The following is a 10,718-nucleotide window of genomic DNA, read 5'->3' as shown; positions in this document are numbered from 1 at the left end:
AGCCGCAGAGACGCTCTTCACAATGTGCCACAGACCTTTCAGATAATCATCTTATCACACATGACAAACCCAGAAGAAACATCCCATTATTCAAGACGGGAAAGAAATCTGCAGTGCCTTTGGATGAAGACATATTGTAAGGCTAAATTATTTGAGTGGAAAAATATCAGATTTGGAAATTAGGCAGCATCTTTCCCCACTCTTGTACATTACATTTCCCAGTGTGCCTCCCAATTAGACACAAGATTTTACACATTGTTGAGCTTATCAATTAGCCATAACACCTTCCCCTCTGTTTGTCTAAAGGCGTTAACAGTCACCAGTTGCAACTCTTAGAGGCACTGTGCTAATGGTGTCGCCACGGCGATGGAGTCACAGGGAAAAGGAGGAAGTAGAAAAAGGGGGGGGTCAGCTCTCCCTAACACATCTCTAATTAGAGCTCACAGCCAGTCATTACTGATGTAATAGGGTGTAACGCTAATGGCTATCAGGCGAGCCCCCACAAACAACAGAGGGGGGTTCTTGTAAGGTGAGAGGAGCAGAAAATTTATGGAGGAGAAAAAAAAAAAAGAAAGATTGCAGTAAGAAGGCGAGGTGGGGGTGTAGAGTGTCAGAAGGTGCACCAAGCAGAGAGGGTTTTAAAGTAGAGTAGTCAGACAAGGTCAGGCCCCATTAATGGAAAATGTCTCAGTGATGATGGTTAAATCTGTCATTTCAGTAACTGGACAAATATGAAGATTGACAAGAAAAAACGACTGGGATATTAAGATGCGAGCGAGAGGCTGACTGGTTCAGGAGAGGCACAGAGTCTGGCACTTTGGCACTTAGACTTGTTAGTGCTGATGCACTCTGCAGCCCTCTCTAGCACCGATACATGTTTTTACACTTTTTAGCAAATTGCACTGGCTGCTGGAAGACTAAAGTGACGGATAGCAAGGTAAAGGAGGTGATGACAGAAAACTGGTTTTAGGATAGAAGTGAGTGAATAGGTGTTTCTCCAAGGGGAAAACAGAAAAGCCCAATACTATTTCACGCTGTATACTGCACTGAAGTGTTTAAGAGGATTTGATGTTAAAAAGGTGACATTAAAAGTTTATTTACAAGTTTCGGTTGCATTTAATGTCAACAAGAAAAATCCTGTGTGTTTGAGCTTCTGCTGCACATACACTGTAAGATTAGAGTTCAGCCACATATACAAGATCAAGATTTAACTGTGATGTATCAGTACCAGCACTATAGTGGTGTGCAAACACAAGACAGTGACTGTTTCTAATGCCTCATTCCTGAGGAGTGGGTTGTTTTTCTGACGGGTTTCCTCATATGATTCCAAATATTGACTCTGCTATTAAAGCCATAAAACTTAGGTCACCAGGGACCACCACGCAGAAATTGCTTTGTATTGTGCGTGGGTCGCTTTGAGGCAATGAAGGTGTAATGTAGCTCAAAAACAAGCTCCGGGGGGGCACATTGGGGGCATATTTTTTCAAATACTGGAAATGCAAAAAAACATCTGCTTGCGTTCATCGTGACATGCAAATTCTGAAGCATGCTTTTCACTTACGACAGGATGCCTGAAAGATGACAGTATGTCTTAGCCTATTGGGTGGGTGAACTCGCTGCGGTGTGGCCTTTGAGAAAGCAGCAGGACTGTTTCTATGAACTGGAAGGCGTGCAGCGGAGATGTGTCTGTGAGGAAGCTGTTCACTGTCGGCCCTCTCCCAGAATTTAAAATAAGGTCATTGTCCCCGGGAGGGTTTCAAGTCAAAGCGATCCTTCTCCACCTGCCCTTTAAGTCACCTCCTCTGCACCTTTTTGGCAAGTTAACTCTTCACCTGTGTCCACTCTTTTATTTATCATCTTTGTTTATCCCATGTTGCTATAAAACCGTACACAGAAGAACTCAGTGATTACACTTGCGCACTTTTTCACCTTTATATGGGATCAGAAAGCTACTGCAGCAGTTCTCAGTCCAAGGTATTTCTATCTACATGACATTTTATTGGTGAAGAAAACGAAAAACCCAAAAGAAAAAGCAGAGCTGACCAAACACCTCTGATCCCGGCGTCATGCGTTCAAGTCCCAACTCCGACAATCTCCTGAATGCTCTTCACCCCCTTTGACTCTGAACTGCCCAATGCAATGAAGCTTAAGTGCCAAACATCCTTTAATAAAAAACAATGCACACATTTTAAACATCAAATAAGAATTAATATGACGAAGATGAGTGAAATTTGAACTGCAAAGCTATTACAAGAATCACAATGTATTTCAAAACGCCTTAATAGCGGTCTAAACTACAGGGTTTTTAATTTAAACAAAACATGACACGAGACAGTATATTGTGTACTTTTGCAGCCAACGCAAAAGTCTCAGTTGCATATTCGTGAAACAGTTAAAGGATAAAGGTTTTTAAAACTGAGATATGTTCTTACCTTAGACGAGTTGATGCATACCTAGTAATATAGTTCCCTTTTTATCCGTTTAGAAAATCTACATGTTTAATTTGGACTTCACCCCAGTTTGTATTCATAGATGAGAAGAGGAGAGGCTAAATGCTAACGGCGTCTGTGCTCTGTTTACGTGACTGAGGGCATGCTCAACTCGTCTAAGTTAGGGTATGAACATATCTCAGTATTTAAAAACGGTGGTCTATTCCTTTAATAATACTGGAGGGAGTCACTAAAGGAACAAACAAATGCATATAAGTGCATATGACAGGTTTTAATGCTTTTAAAAATATAACTTATTTAGATGGATAACAGTTAATCAGTTGAAAGTTCATCAATTGCATAATAATTCAGTGAAGCAGAAATTATAATGAAGAAATGTTGGGCAGAAAAGTCATTTTTATTTGAATTTCTTAAGCAGTACTAAATAACTCTTGCCCCGAGAGGCCATAAGCTCAACTGCAGGTGTTGTAGCAAGTTGCAATATTTTTTACTCATTAATTGTCCGTGAGAGTAAATACTACGCTGACAGAAAAGGTGAAGGGAGAGAGGGATGTTGTACATCCAATTACACAATGGAAAGATTTTTTTACACTCAAACCTGGCTGTAAATACTGTTTAAGTGGTGCTAGCCAACAGTTAGCTTTGCCCGTTAGCCTGTTAGCTTCTTCTTTGTGATTCCATTAGTGTGTATTGGTGACCCCGGCCCGCAATTTGACTCATTTCCTATTGACTTAACATGGTTGCACGGCAACAAGTTTAAAACTGTTTACCTTCTTCTATGTCACTTCCTGTCGGTGTCCAATAAGGAAGTGAAACTATAAACATCACAAAAATGGCCAAACTAAAGAAAACTGGGAACAATTTTCAGCAAAATCTTAATTATAATTGTGTTAACATGGTTTTAACAAAAATTGTGTCTAATGTGTCATATGCACTTTAAGTAGTTTTGTGTCTCAGAACGAGGATTCTCCCTGAGCTACAAGATCTTGCGGGATAAGACCAATGCCTTTGCAGTGGCTTGCTCTCTCCATGTTTTAGCTTGATTCGTTTTTGTTGTTGGCCGCACATAGAGGCAAAGATTCAAATGGTTCAGGCACTGGCACATTCAAACAGACCATTCCCTCTAAAGCCGCAGCCTTTCACATGCCCTTTAACGTTCCCTCTTCTTCACCTTTTAGTAAGTTAACTATTCACCTACATGTCCACTCTTTCTTTGTTCAACCCACGGCCCATTCAGACCAGCTACAGATGAGGAACATGCTGTTTATACCTGTTACACTTTGTCCTTGTGCCTGCATTTGGCTTGTTTTTGTCCATCTAAAAGAGTGGCGTCCCGTAATGCCATTGGGTCTCAAAACTCTAATTTGATTGGAGAAATGAGTTTTATGGATTAGCAAAACAATAAAACAGAAATGGCCTCGTTAGGAGATAAGGCAGGTAATAAGTGTATTAGAGCTTGCACTGTGTGTCTGGAGCGGCACAGATGCATATCCAATAAGAAGGCAGAGTGAGCAGGACAATAACACGCCATTCTTATGCTAATCAAGGAAACCATTAATGTTTACATTCAAAATCAGGCCGTCCATAGAAATACATTCACTCGCCGGCTAAACTGGGATAATTAGTTCCCTCTTAAACCCATATTCCATTAACTCAGGTGAATCCATCTGAGTTTCATCAAATTTCTGCTTCATTTTGCATGATAATGCAATTTAAAAGCAAATGACATATTCAGGCTCGCGGGAGAAAATTAGCGTCTATGTGAAAATAATAGACGCGTAAAAGGCTTCTTGTTTTATTTTATATGTATCGAAATATTTGAAAGTCGTCGGCATAATTCAGCGTGGCCGATTTATGTATAAATTCATCTTTAACAGTAAACAGCTTATTGCAGATTAGTGACTGATGTATTGAACGCTCCCGGTTGCTCCGTCGAACACTTTGTATATGTGACACCTTGCATTATGGTGCAGTCCTGATGCTGAGAGGATGGGACTGACAGCAGCATTCAGGTCCTCACTGAAGGCTGTGATTCTGGCGAGACCCCACGTCCTCATTGGAATAACACACAGCCATCAGGCAGGCTCTCTGCTGATTAGCTCAGTGTGCCCGGCCAAACAAATGGAAATTAATGTCCATCGCAATCACACTATTTTAGGTGATGTGTGCGAAATGACTTCCGCTAAATATCGCGTACAAACTGTCCCAACTTTCATTCCGGCAATTTGAATTGTACTTATCTATGTAGATTCATCCTTATTCAATGCCCCAGGTACCAGCAATCCGTCCCAGTCCACGTCTTCTATGCTAATATTGTTCATTATTTATCATCTTTAAATGGCTCAAAATCTATCAATAACCAAAGACACAACCCATATAAAAGTTGCTGTCTTTTTAGTGGGTGCTGCCAAACATTATTCATAAACATTAGCTAAAACAGTATTAGAGAGAAGAGAGCCGTGGAAAAACCCTGTAAGCTGCTGCTCCATCACTACTGGTAACAACGTATAACACACTGGCCAGTCCGAACGCCTTCATATCAATGATAACGCCTGTACATTACAGTTTTAAATCTCTCATTATGGAATGTGAAAGGGCTCTTAGGAATCTTGGCAATTTTGACGACACAATGCCAAGCACTTAAACTCCTGCTCACGTTTAATGTGATTATTTTCCTGCAGATTTTGAAGAGATCAAACTAGGTTGGTTAGTGGAGTTTAGAAACTGCTATATTTTGTATTGCTAAATAAAATTAATATATGGGTGCAATTGGGCAAAGCTGCTTGACAGTGACTGGCTACTATCTTGGCAAGACCCTGGGCCAGGTCCCGCCGGCTGAAAGTCAGCTTTACTCCTCCACCACCATGCTGTCAGGAAACTGAACTCTCTCCCTTCTCATTCACAAACTCCTCTCCAGCCCCTGGAGAACGCTGAATATCATACATATCAAGACCTTATTTTCTAATTTTGCTCTATGAATGGCTTTGCACAGACAGTTAGAGGGTTTCAGCGCATTCGATTCTCTGTATCCTCTAAATGTGTTAAAACTGATGCTAACGCTGACTTGACCGATTTGGTTTTGCAAAAAAATGATGGCTATTTATCATATTGGTTCATGAGGTATGATTCTCTGTAGGCTGATAATAAGCTGTGATAAACCTGATAAACTTGCTAAGACTGATTCCAGCTGGATCAAATGTTGACGTGTGCCTGATTTTAGGACTAATGGTTGTGGGGAGGTATTTAACCTTTTCAACCCTTTTATTGAATATTTATAAAAAATGTCACCATTTGTACTGTGACGCAACTGAGAAACAATTTTTTAGCTCTTGTATCCGTGTAAAGTGCCGCGCGGAACGACAATAAAGTTCTCTATCGCGTCTCTGCTGCATTAACATTATCAAATGACGAGCACGGGCTGACGTTTCTTGATTTACTGTAGCATACCATCAGAACCCTGACCTTGGAGCAGCACAAAAGCCAATGTACATATTGGCTTGCTTCGCACCTATAGTGTAGCACATGCGCTTATTGAAAAGGAATAACAAAACAAACAAAAAAACAGAGCACCATCATTTTCCCTTTTCTCGCAAGCAGTTCAACCTTGGAGCCTGAGCAGAAACTTGGCAGCGGCGAATGCGTCTCAGACACCGTCATACTGCACATCCATACTCGCGTTATCATGCATCCGACTCAGTTGCATTTACCTTTCATATTTCACATGTGCCCTGTTGCTGTTGTGGGGGGGGGGGGGGGGGGGGGGGGGGGGGGGGGGGGGGGGGGGGGGGGGGGGGGGGGATTGTGAGGGGGGTAGTCCTGGTGATCGGCTGTGGGTAGGTCCCTCTGCATGTCTCGGTGGCTTCGGCACACACGCGCGCACACACCGGCTGTAATGGATAGGAGCTGGCTGAGGGCGTCTGTCAGGGGCGACCGTTCTAATCAGAGCAGTGGGGAGAGAGATAAAGGAGAAAATAATGAGTGTGGCATCGGGCCTTTCATAGCGCAACAAAAGGCCACGGGATCAGATAGACACACACAATGTGGAGAGGAGAGCTGGGGAGGAGGAGAGAGAGAGACAGAGCGAGGGATGGAAGGATGGGGAAGAGGCAGGACGAGGTGCAAACGGGGAATGAGTTTGCTAATAAGCCCCATAGATGCTGTAGGTGATGTAGGTGCCTTTAGACTTAGCGCTTAGGGGCAAAGTCTTAATCAGGTTTTTATGAGGCTATAAACAAAAAAAGTGTGTCTGCGCCGGACAATAGGGGTTTCGGGAGCGGCGTATAGGCCAGACCTTTTCTTGGTGTCCTATCAAGCAAAACCTAAAGGAGAGGAAAGTGCGCTCAAAAGAACTAAGCATAAACGTACACAAAAATCCTCGCTAAAGGTTTGGTTTCTGTGGTGCAAATAGCAATGGAGCTGATGTTCAAGTTCAGGGCTGAAATCGTGCCGTTTGCTCAATTAACAACGGCAAGTTCATGTTTTTTTTTCCCTTCACAAAACAGTGGCAGAATCCATTCACTTTCCAAGATCCAAACAGCAATCCGGAGCCCCATGAAAATCAATCGTTTTTTTTTTTTTTACGTCCATAGTGCCCCTGACGGATCTAAGTTGAAAAAGAAACCCCGCTTTATTTAATTTCACATCTCACTGAAACTTTTGTGCAGCGCCGTACACACAATGAGGCTGAAGACGGAGGTTTCTATGACAACATCAATCACTTTTTTTTCTTCTTCTTTTTTTCTTTTACAGATTACAAACACAAGCTCCCATTTCAGAGTGCGCAAAAAAAAAAAAAAACTTAGCCAAGGCTTGGTGCCCTCTCTCTTCCGGGCTGATTAGTGCTGCTTCATTTGCCGTGCATGTGATAATTTCCAGTTTGATTATTAATGCTTAATTTACCCAGATTACACTCTTTTGATTATTAATGCCTATTTAGCCTGATGACTCCGATCATTACGCGGTGCCCAAACTGAAAGCAAACAACCTCAGTGGTCTTCCAATGTGGCCATACAGCCTCCTCGAACAGATAATGATACTGTTCAGAGGAGCCAGCGGGCCCAGGGAGCGTGTTAAGTCAATGTTTTTTTTCTCTCTCCCTTGCTCTCTCTCGCTCTCTCCTTTTTTTTTTTTTTAACCCAAACTCCCATCAAAGTTTAAAGAGAAAAGAAATACTAATTAGAAACTGCAAGCTAGGAGAAATGAGGAGGCAGACTGAACAGAAAATCCTATTCACAGACTTAATGAGCTTGTCGAAGCTGAATAATTGATTTCTAATTCTAGCCTGCAGCTGTTGACCCAACGAGGGAGTGTTTTGAATGACGCTGAAATATGTTGCGCTCCGACTTGGCACCGTTTGCTCCCGAGTAACTGCTACCCCAAAACTATAACGTTTTACCTCGCACTTTTATTTACACATTTCTTACAGTTAATTAGATGACTAAACTGGGGGGCAACCCGCTTTGAAACGCATCGCCCATAATTCTCTTGACAACTTAATCCTCCCACTACTATCTTTATAATATATGCAGTTCCAGCTGTTTGGTGATTAATACGTACCAGCGTAAATGACAGGAGAGCCAGACATTTCCTTATACATAAAGCCACAGCACGCGGAGACAAAAACACACGGGTATATTTAGTGGGACTTTACATACAGAGGTTACTCAATGATCACCGGTTGCTCTGCTGCCGTCTGCTGTTTCTACTACATTTGTAAAACCACCACTCACGTTGCTGTCCATGCATGCCCTTATAGTTGTTATAGTTTATTATTTATCTCTACCAAGTTTTATGTTCTATGTTCAGTGTTGAGGAGTAACTAAATACACTTTTAGAATACTCATTTTGAGTAACTGTATTCTGGTAAAGTTACTCTTTCATTTGAGAGTATTTCGAATACAGTTCCAAATATCAAGGGAAAACCTCACAGTACTCAGTCATTACATTTTAGCTCCATATTGCACAACATAATTAAGAAAGAACTTTTAATGTTGACCTGTTTTTCCTCCTAAAATAAATTAAAGATTTAAAAGGCCTGATGCCAAAGTTCATACAAATGTGTCACATGATGCTGTATCGTATTAATGGTAAGTGAGCTTATAACAGGTGTTAAAACAATTATAGTCATTTTTTGTAATTACATGCCATATAATGACAATCAATGCGAAAGTATTCTAAAAGTATTCAAAGCATTCAGAATACAACACTCTGACACTCTGTATTCAGTATTCAGTAACTAAATACAATTTCAAAGTATTCTCTCCAACACTGTCTATGTTTCGTGTTGCATGATTGCACCAAAGAAACTTCCTAGTTTGTGAACCTGTTCACTGACAATGACAATGAAATCAATTCTGATTCAGATTTTTTTTATTCACGCCGTTGTTTGTGGACCTGTATATTTTGTATATTCATATATTAGCTCATTTTACTTTTATTTTCTATCACATGCTTATTTTATTTCATTCGTTTTGTACCGTCACTGACAATGACATGCAGTACTGATGCTGATCAGATCTAATAAGATTTACCAATACATAGGAGACTAAGCCTACCCAAAACGTTCTCCCTCTGAAAAAAGCTGGAGACTTTTTACCTACATAGACATAATGCAATTAGCGGAAAGCCTTGGACTGTACTTTTTTGTGCTAAAGTGAGTTTCCCCATGAAGCATTATTTGAATTAATTAAGCATTAATTAGTGAAAAAAGAGGCATCTGCGTAGAGTCTGTGTTATAATAAGATTGTAAACCAAAACTGGAATGTGCTCATGGCATGAACGCCAGATTTAAAAGCCCTTTCCTCAAATTTAGAAAAAGAAATGGGTACATGGCCTAAAAAGTGTGTAATCTTCAAAGTTTTCTCTTTGCATCTACACAAATAAACTAGTTCCTTTTGGTCACTCGTGGCCCGTATCTGTAACAAAACTTTGTATGATTTATGTCAAGCCATTTGGGGACTTGCTCCGTATCAGATTGTAGGTGTTTTGCGCTGGCCTCATTTGCTGTGGAGTGATTCTTTGTTGCCCCGGGGAAGGATAGGGGTTGGTGGTGGAGGGGGGGTTAGGCCGTCCTGTCCTGGGAGGGTTCGGGGGGCAGCGGAGGCACAGAGCACCCTGTGTGTGAACCACAGCAGCTCAGCGTCCCTGTAAGATGACCTCACGGAAAATAGGTCTAATTATTGCTGTGACGGCCCCATGCTATCATATTCTGCCAGATCAGTCACTACGGAGGGAGGGGGGGGAGAAAAATTAACAGAAATATATACGGCCGTGCCACTAACCCCCCTAAACTGAGCCCATTTATATTTAATACCCTAATCAGCAGGTCCCAACGGGGGCTTGGCTCTCACTCAGCCGCACTGACAAACACAGGTGAGCACAGGTAAAGGCGGGACCAGAGGGGAAGGATGTGGCCAACGAGACTCATCCAAAAACACAGCTGCCAACCCTCAAGATTCAAGATTTTTTATTTGTCAAACCATGTGAATGGAAGAGGGGTGGGAGGGAGGTTTCTCATTGTTTTAGATGAATCTGACCTTAATCTCTGAACCCCCGCCTCAACCAAGCGCATTTTCTTCAGTTCAGCTTTACCCAAACCTACAAGATTACAGCTATATGCCAGTGTAACGCCTCATTTGAAAGCTAAGATCTACAAAACAAATTGAAACAGATCTTTTCCCTTGAATTGTTGCCGTGTTGTGGCAACCTTTTTTGACATTTCTTTTTCGTTACATTCTTGTTGCTCTTTTGTGGCGTTTGTGTTGTTTTTTTTGTCATTTTTCTGTCACTCTTTGGTGTCTTTCTTGTTGCATTTTCATCACTTTGCCGTCACGTTTTTGCTGCTTTTTTGTTACTGTTCTGAGACTTTTTTTTCAAGAAGCTTTTAGATTCGGGTAAAGCCAAAGTGGAGAAAATGTGCTCGGTTCAGGTGAGGGTTAAAAGGTTAAACGAATCATTTACTTCTTTCAGTCAGTGGTTTACCTACAACTTCACATTAACTTTTATAAGAGCTTCTTATAAAGCGGTGTTTTCTTCCCTCCAAAGGAGTCGCTAAAATGATCATTTCATTTATCATTGAAACATCCTCCTCCATCTTTATTTTAAAACACATTTTTGTCTATCAATGACTTGACGTTGCAGCAGGAAATGATGAGAAATGAAGAGAGAGAAACCAGGAAGAGATTCAGATCCGCAGCGCGCAGACACGCAGTCAATTTGAGAGGTTAGGGGTGTGAAATTTTTACTCAGCTTCTGTGGATTTGGTGCACT

The 10,718-nt window shown here is 41.4% G+C and overlaps 1 long non-coding RNA gene across 1 annotated transcript in view; it reads right to left on the bottom strand.

Moving 5' to 3' along the window:
- Window positions 1-6,258: 6,258 nt before the first annotated feature.
- LOC306967439 overlaps window positions 6,259-10,718 on the bottom strand; it is a 47,705-nt gene continuing 43,245 nt past the window's right edge. The window contains exon 4 of the long non-coding RNA XR_013793192.1: window positions 6,259-6,385. This is a non-coding gene — a long non-coding RNA (uncharacterized lncRNA). The remainder of the gene's footprint in view (window positions 6,386-10,718) is intronic.

This window comes from Gobius niger (assembly GCF_951799975.1).
Source record: "Gobius niger genome assembly, chromosome: 9".
NCBI lineage: Eukaryota > Metazoa > Chordata > Actinopteri > Gobiiformes > Gobiidae > Gobius > Gobius niger.
Note: the sequence above shows the minus strand (reverse complement) of the source record. Positions and strands in the feature narration are given on the sequence as shown.